Source organism: Aphelocoma coerulescens, unplaced genomic scaffold (assembly GCF_041296385.1).
Source record: "Aphelocoma coerulescens isolate FSJ_1873_10779 unplaced genomic scaffold, UR_Acoe_1.0 HiC_scaffold_85, whole genome shotgun sequence".
Taxonomy (NCBI): Eukaryota; Metazoa; Chordata; class Aves; order Passeriformes; family Corvidae; genus Aphelocoma; species Aphelocoma coerulescens.
Window position 1 is genome coordinate 1435146 of NW_027184069.1, and position 9193 is coordinate 1444338.

Sequence of the window (9193 nt, forward strand, 5' to 3'; positions counted from 1 at the left end):
CACATTGGGAGAATTTTCTCCCGAGGTGGGGGCCCTGAATGTGGGCCCATGAGCCAGCTGCAAGGAGGAGGAGAGAGACTACACCTACGGAAGTGTTGGGGTTCCTCCCCCCTGCCATGAGGTCATGGGAGAGGGGACCCTGGGGTAGAGGCATGGCCTGGGCACGGGGGTCTCCCTGCTCCCTGCTCACATGTGCCCTAACCCTGTTCAGCACTGGTTATTTTGTGTTGCCTTGTGCGAGGAGGGCCCTGGTTGTGCCGTGATTGCTCAGTTCTTTGGCAGTGCCCCGCCCATGTGGCTGGAGAAGAAAGAGCTCTGAAACTTCTCTCAAGAATCGCTCCCTGTTTCTTTGCACGGGCCTCGCTGTCTATGGATGTTTCAGGAGACCCCAGCGAAACACGGAAGGACTCTCAAATTATCCCAGCTTTCTCTGCACAGCGAGAGCTTTTAATATTTAGCATTGCTATCCTTTTCCTGTGTGTTTGTTAAAAAAATAGTTTTTATCTCTTTCACTTTCTTCCCAGAAAAGTTCTTTTTTCCAAAAACCTGGTGGGGGAGGGCTGGGTGTAACCTGCCTTCTATCAGAGGATATTTTCCTCCACATTTGTCCAAACCGGCACAGCCTGTCCTTTCCTGGGTCTCTGTTGCAGATGGAAGCTGCTGGTGCCATTGTCAGCTTGAAGCCCTCTTTTGATGCAAGCAGATGTTGCCAGGTGTGTTCAGCAGCTGTTGCTCAATGCTTATGCCAAGCTATTGTGTTCCTCATGGAACCAAGGAGCCATTGTGACACTGCAGGGGCTGATGGCATCAAGGAGGCAATTGTGACAGTACAGAACCTCCTAGAAACAAGGCTCCATTGTGACACCGTGGGGAATCATGGAATCAAGGAGCCCATTGTGACGCGGCTGCATGGAACCAATGGTCCATGGTTACACGGCGGATTCAAGAAGAGCACGGTGACACCACGCAACATCATGGAACCATAGGTCCATTGTGACACAGCGGGGCCTCATGGAAACAAGGGGACCATTGTGGCAAAGCAGGGCCTAATGGAAGCATGGAGAGCATTGGGACACTAAGGAAACTCCTGGAACCAAGATGACCACTGGCACATAATGGAACCTCATGGAAGCAAGCCTCCACAATGACTTTGGAGGGCCTCAGGGACCACAGGACCCATTGTGACACAGCAGGACCTGGTGGAACCAAGGAGCCTTTGTGATACTCCACATCCACATGGAAGCCAGGGTGCACTGAGACACAGCGGGGCCTTGTTGGAACCAAAGACACCTCTGCAAAAAGCAGGCTAGCTCATAGAAGCAAGGAGTCCATTGTTACAACGTAAAAGCTATGCAACCAAGGGACCATTGTGACACTGCGGGGCCTCATGGAACCAATTGTCCATGATGACAATGCGGATCAAAGGAGACCATGGTGACACTGCGGAACCTGATGGAACCAAGGAGCCATTGTGACACAGTGGGGCCTCATGGAATCAAGGAGACCATTGTGACCCAGGTGTTGCATGGGAAGGCAAGGAGCCATTGTGACACTTTGGGCTTCTTCCCTTGAGCTCTGCAGCTGGCTGTCCCAGCCCAGCGCACCATGTGCCACCTGCTCTCCTCAGGGCTCTGCCTGCACACAGCCCCAGGAGAAGTTTTCCTGTTTGCAAGGAAAGAATGGAAAAGCCGGAGCAGGTTTCCTAAACAACAAACCCCACTCAGGAGCCACATGCTCAGTACAGGCTGCCTGGAACGATGTCCCCTTTCTACAAGGGTCAGTGTGAGCAGGAATGAATGATGTCTGGGAGCAGAATTCTCGGAGTCTTTCCACTGAATTCTCTGTCCCTGTGTCTTGGGGTGACTTTATCGTGTGTATCCCCTATTGCTGCTCTATGCCCAGAAGTGAACTTTGTGCGTTTCTGTGCCTTTCAACTGAGCCTGAGAGGGGGGAGAGGAAAAAAGCCGGACAAACTTCTCAGAGCGTTTTTTCAAGGACACACATACACACTCCTCTGCATCCTGCTTGCAGCAAGAGCAGAGGAAGCAACTTGGTTTCTTTTTAGCCAGTTTTCAGCTCCTTTTCTCTGGGGGGAGATGGAGAGTTGAACTTTGTTTTCCTGGGACTTCGGGGGGTTTTTTTCCCTTCTTCTCTTCTTGACTCTTTCAACATCAGAGCACATTGGGAGAATTTTCTCCCGAGGTGGGGGCCCTGAATGTGGGCCCATGAGCCAGCTGCAAGGAGGAGGAGAGAGACTACACCTACGGAAGTGTTGGGGTTCCTCCCCCCTGCCATGAGGTCATGGGAGAGGGGACCCTGGGGTAGAGGCATGGCCTGGGCACGGGGGTCTCCCTGCTCCCTGCTCACATGTGCCCTAACCCTGTTCAGCACTGCTTATTTTGTGTTGCCTTGTGCGAGGAGGGTCCTGGTTGTGCCGTGATTGCTCAGTTCTTTGGCAGTGCCCCGCCCATGTGGCTGGAGAAGAAAGAGCTCTGAAACTTCTCTCAAGAATCGCTCCCTGTTTCTTTGCACGGGCCTCGCTGTCTATGGATGTTTCAGGAGACCCCAGCGAAACACGGAAGGACTCTCAAATTATCCCAGCTTTCTCTGCACAGCGAGAGCTTTTAATATTTAGCATTGCTATCCTTTTCCTGTGTGTTTGTTAAAAAAATAGTTTTTATCTCTTTCACTTTCTTCCCAGAAAAGTTCTTTTTTCCAAAAACCTGGTGGGGGAGGGCTGGGTGTAACCTGCCTTCTATCAGAGGATATTTTCCTCCACATTTGTCCAAACCGGCACAGCCTGTCCTTTCCTGGGTCTCTGTTGCAGATGGAAGCTGCTGGTGCCATTGTCAGCTTGAAGCCCTCTTTTGATGCAAGCAGATGTTGCCAGGTGTGTTCAGCAGCTGTTGCTCAATGCTTATGCCAAGCTATTGTGTTCCTCATGGAACCAAGGAGCCATTGTGACACTGCAGGGGCTGATGGCATCAAGGAGGCAATTGTGACAGTACAGAACCTCCTAGAAACAAGGCTCCATTGTGACACCGTGGGGAATCATGGAATCAAGGAGCCCATTGTGACGCGGCTGCATGGAACCAATGGTCCATGGTTACACGGCGGATTCAAGAAGAGCACGGTGACACCACGCAACATCATGGAACCATAGGTCCATTGTGACACAGCGGGGCCTCATGGAAACAAGGGGACCATTGTGGCAAAGCAGGGCCTAATGGAAGCATGGAGAGCATTGGGACACTAAGGAAACTCCTGGAACCAAGATGACCACTGGCACATAATGGAACCTCATGGAAGCAAGCCTCCACAATGACTTTGGAGGGCCTCAGGGACCACAGGACCCATTGTGACACAGCAGGACCTGGTGGAACCAAGGAGCCTTTGTGATACTCCACATCCACATGGAAGCCAGGGTGCACTGAGACACAGCGGGGCCTTGTTGGAACCAAAGACACCTCTGCAAAAAGCAGGCTAGCTCATAGAAGCAAGGAGTCCATTGTTACAACGTAAAAGCTATGGAACCAAGGGACCATTGTGACACTGCGGGGCCTCATGGAACCAATTGTCCATGATGACAATGCGGATCAAAGGAGACCATGGTGACACTGCGGAACCTGATGGAACCAAGGAGCCATTGTGACACAGTGGGGCCTCATGGAATCAAGGAGACCATTGTGACCCAGGTGTTGCATGTGAAGGCAAGGAGCCATTGTGACACTTTGGGCTTCTTCCCTTGAGCTCTGCAGCTGGCTGTCCCAGCCCAGCGCACCATGTGCCACCTGCTCTCCTCAGGGCTCTGCCTGCACACAGCCCCAGGAGAAGTTTTCCTGTTTGCAAGGAAAGAATGGAAAAGCCGGAGCAGGTTTCCTAAACAACAAACCCCACTCAGGAGCCACATGCTCAGTACAGGCTGCCGGGAACGATGTCCCCTTTCTACAAGGGTCAGTGTGAGCAGGAATGAATGATCTCTGGGAGCAGAATTCTCGGAGTCTTTCCACTGAATTCTCTGTCCCTGTGTCTTGGGGTGACTTTATTGTGTGTATCCCCTATTGCTGCTCTATGCCCAGAAGTGAACTTTGTGCGTTTCTGTGCCTTTCAACTGAGCCTGAGAGGGGGGAGAGGAAAAAAAACCGGACAAACTTCTCAGAGCGTTTGTTCAAGGACACACATACACACTCCTCTGCATCCTGCTTGCAGCAAGAGCGAAGGAAGCAACCTTGTTTCTTTTGAGCCAGTTTTCAGCTCCTTTTCTCTGGGGGGAGATGGAGAGTTGAACTTTGTTTTCCTGGGACTTCGGGGGTTTTTTTTCCCTTCTTCTCTTCTTGACTCTTTCAACATCAGAGCACATTGGGAGAATTTTCTCCCGAGGTGGGGGCCCTGAATGTGGGCCCATGAGCCAGCTGCAAGGAGGAGGAGAGAGACTACACCTACGGAAGTGTTGGGGTTCCTCCCCCCTGCCATGAGGTCATGGGAGAGGGGACCCTGGGGTAGAGGCATGGCCTGGGCACGGGGGTCTCCCTGCTCCCTGCTCACATGTGCCCTAACCCTGTTCAGCACTGCTTATTTTGTGTTGCCTTGTGCGAGGAGGGCCCTGGTTGTGCTGTGATTGCTCAGTTCTTTGGCAGTGCCCCGCCCATGTGGCTGGAGAAGAAAGAGCTCTGAAACTTCTCTCAAGAATCGCTCCCTGTTTCTTTGCACGGGCCTCGCTGTCTATGGATGTTTCAGGAGACCCCAGCGAAACACGGAAGGACTCTCAAATTATCCCAGCTTTCTCTGCACAGCGAGAGCTTTTAATATTTAGCATTGCTATCCTTTTCCTGTGTGTTTGTTAAAAAAATAGTTTTTATCTCTTTCACTTTCTTCCCAGGAAAGTTCTTTTTTCCAAAAACCTGGTGGGGGAGGGCTGGGTGTAACCTGCCTTCTATCAGAGGATATTTTCCTCCACATTTGTCCAAACCGGCACAGCCTGTCCTTTCCCTGGGTGTCTGTTGCAGATGGAAGCTGCTGGTGCCATTGTCAGCTTGACGCCCTCTTTTGATGCAAGCAGATGTTGCCAGGTGTGTTCAGCAGCTGTTGCTCAATGCTTATGCCAAGCTATTGTGTTCCTCATGGAACCAAGGAGCCACTGTGACACTGCAGGGGCTGATGGCATCAAGGAGGCAATTGTGACAGTACAGAACCTCCTAGAAACAAGGCTCCATTGTGACACCATGGGGAATCATGGAATCAAGGAGCCCATTGTGACACGGCTGCATGGAACCAATGGTCCATGGTTACACGGCGGATTCAAGAAGAGCACGGTGACACCACGCAACATCATGGAACCATAGGTCCATTGTGACACAGCGGGGCCTCATGGAAACAAGGGGACCATTGTGGCAAAGCAGGGCCTAATGGAAGCATGGAGAGCATTGTGACACTAAGGAAACTCCTGGAACCAAGATGACCACTGGCACATAATGGAACCTCATGGAAGCAAGCCTCCACAATGACTTTGGAGGGCCTCAGGGACCACAGGACCCATTGTGACACAGCAGGACCTGGTGGAACCAAGGAGCCTTTGTGATACTCCAGATCCGCATGGAAGCCAGGGTGCACTGAGACACAGCGGGGCCTTGTTGGAACCAAAGACACCTCTGCAAAAAGCAGGCTAGCTCATAGAAGCAAGGAGTCCTTTGTTACAACATCAAACCTATGGAAGCAAGGGACCATTGTGACACTGCGGGGCCTCATGGAACCAATTGTCCATGATGACAGTGCGGATCAAAAGAGACCATGGCGACACTGCGGAACCTGATGGAACCAAGGAGCCATTGTGACACAGTGGGGCCTCATGGAATCAAGGAGACCATTGTGACCCAGGTGTTGCATGGGAAGGCAAGGAGCCATTGTGACACTTTGGGCTTCTTCCCTTGAGCTCTGCAGCTGGCTGTCCCAGCCCAGCGCACCATGTGCCACCTGCTCTCCTCAGGGCTCTGCCTGCACACAGCCCCAGGAGAAGTTTTCCTGTTTGCAAGGAAAGAATGGAAAAGCCGGAGCAGGTTTCCTAAACAACAAACCCCACTCAGGAGCCACATGCTCAGTACAGGCTGCCTGGAACGATGTCCCCTTTCTACAAGGGTCAGTGTGAGCAGGAATGAATGATCTCTGGGAGCAGAATTCTCGGAGTCTTTCCACTGAATTCTCTGTCCCTGTGTCTTGGGGTGACTTTATTGTGTGTATCCCCTATTGCTGCTCTATGCCCAGAAGTGAACTTTGTGCATTTCTGTGCCTTTCAACTGAGCCTGAGAGGGGGGAGAGGAAAAAAAACCGGACAAACTTCTCAGAGCGTTTGTTCAAGGACACACATACACACTCCTCTGCATCCTGCTTGCAGCAAGAGCGAAGGAAGCAACTTGGTTTCTTTTTAGCCAGTTTTCAGCTCCTTTTCTCTGGGGGGAGATGGAGAGTTGAACTTTGTTTTCCTGGGACTTTGGGGGTTTTTTTCCCTTCTTCTCTTCTTGACTCTTTCAACATCAGAGCACATTGGGAGAATTTTCTCCCGAGGTGGGGGCCCTGAATGTGGGCCCATGAGCCAGCTGCAAGGAGGAGGAGAGAGACTACACCTACGGAAGTGTTGGGGTTCCTCCCCCCTGCCATGAGGTCATGGGAGAGGGGACCCTGGGGTAGAGGCATGGCCTGGGCACGGGGTCTCCCTGCTCCCTGCTCACATGTGCCCTAATCCTGTTCAGCACTGCTTATTTTGTGTTGCCCTGTGCCAGGAGGGCCCTGGTTGTGCTGTGATTGCTCAGTTCTTTGGCAGTGCCCCGCCCATGTGGCTGGAGAAGAAAGAGCTCTGAAACTTCTCTCAAGAATCGCTCCCTGTTTCTTTGCACGGGCCTCGCTGTCTATGGATGTTTCAGGAGACCCCACCGAAACACAGAAGGACTCTCAAATTATCCCAGCTTTCTCTGCACAGCGAGAGCTTTTAATATTTAGCATTGCTATCCTTTTCCTGTGTGTTTGTTAAAAAAATAGTTTTTATCTCTTTCACTTTCTTCCCAGGAAAGTTCTTTTTTCCAAAAGCCTGGTGGGGGAGGGCTGGGTGTAACCTGCCTTCTATCAGAGGATATTTTCCTCCACATTTGTCCAAACCGGCACAGCCTGTCCTTTCCTGGGTCTCTGTTGCAGATGGAAGCTGCTGGTGCCATTGTCAGCTTGAAGCCCTCTTTTGATGCAAGCAGATGTTGCCAGGTGTGTTCAGCAGCTGTTGCTCAATGCTTATGCCAAGCTATTGTGTTCCTCATGGAACCAAGGAGCCATTGTGACACTGCAGGGGCTGATGGCATCAAGGAGACCATTGTGACAGTACAGAACCTCCTAGAAACAAGGCTCCATTGTGACACCGTGGGGAATCATGGAATCAAGGAGCCCATTGTGACACGGCTGCATGGAACCAATGGTCCATGGTTACACTGCGGATTCAAGAAGAGCACGGTGACACCACGCAACATCATGGAACCATAGGTCCATTGTGACACAGCGGGGCCTCATGGAAACAAGGGGACCATTGTGGCAAAGCAGGGCCTAATGGAAGCATGGAGGGCATTGTGACACTAAGGAAACTCCTGGAACCAAGATGACCACTGGCACATAATGGAACCTCATGGAAGCAAGCCTCCACGATGGTTTTGGAGGGCCTCAGGGACCACAGGACCCATTGTGACACAGCAGGACCTGGTGGAACCAAGGAGCCTTTGTGATACTCCAGATCCACATGGAAGCCAGGGTGCACTGAGACACAGCGGGGCCTTGTTGGAACCAAAGACACCTCTGCAAAAAGCAGGCTAGCTCATAGAAGCAAGGAGTCCTTTGTTACAACATCAAACCTATGGAAGCAAGGGACCATTGTGACACTGCGGGGCCTCATGGAACCAATTGTCCATGATGACAGTGCGGATCAAAGGAGACCATGGTGACACTGCGGAACCTGATGGAACCAAGGAGCCATTGTGACACAGTGGGGCCTCATGGAATCAAGGAGACCATTGTGACCCAGGTGTTGCATGGGAAGGCAAGGAGCCATTGTGACACTTTGGGCTTCTTCCCTTGAGCTCTGCAGCTGGCTGTCCCAGCCCAGCGCACCATGTGCCACCTGCTCTCCTCAGGGCTCTGCCTGCACACAGCCCCAGGAGAAGTTTTCCTGTTTGCAAGGAAAGAATGGAAAAGCCGGAGCAGGTTTCCTAAACAACAAACCCCACTCAGGAGCCACATGCTCAGTACAGGCTGCCTGGAACGATGTCCCCTTTCTACAAGGGTCAGTGTGAGCAGGAATGAATGATCTCTGGGAGCAGAATTCTCGGAGTCTTTCCACTGAATTCTCTGTCCCTGTGTCTTGGGGTGACTTTATCGTGTGTATCCCCTATTGCTGCTCTATGCCCAGAAGTGAACTTTGTGCATTTCTGTGCCTTTCAACTGAGCCTGAGAGGGGGGAGAGGAAAAAAAACCGGACAAACTTCTCAGAGCGTTTGTTCAAGGACACACATACACACTCCTCTGCATCCTGCTTGCAGCAAGAGCAGAGGAAGCAACTTGGTTTCTTTTTAGCCAGTTTTCAGCTCCTTTTCTCTGGGGGGAGATGGAGAGTTGAACTTTGTTTTCCTGGGACTTCGGGGGTTTTTTTTCCCTTCTTCTCTTCTTGACTCTTTCAACATCAGAGCACATTGGGAGAATTTTCTCCCGAGGTGGGGGCCCTGAATGTGGGCCCATGAGCCAGCTGCAAGGAGGAGGAGAGAGACTACACCTACGGAAGTGTTGGGGTTCCTCCCCCCTGCCATGAGGTCATGGGAGAGGGGACCCTGGGGTAGAGGCATGGCCTGGGCACGGGGGTCTCCCTGCTCCCTGCTCACATGTGCCCTAACCCTGTTCAGCACTGGTTATTTTGTGTTGCCTTGTGCGAGGAGGGCCCTGGTTGTGCCGTGATTGCTCAGTTCTTTGGCAGTGCCCCGCCCATGTGGCTGGAGAAGAAAGAGCTCTGAAACTTCTCTCAAGAATCGCTCCCTGTTTCTTTGCACGGGCCTCGCTGTCTATGGATGTTTCAGGAGACCCCAGCGAAACACGGAAGGACTCTCAAATTATCCCAGCTTTCTCTGCACAGCGAGAGCTTTTAATATTTAGCATTGCTATCCTTTTCCTGTGTGTT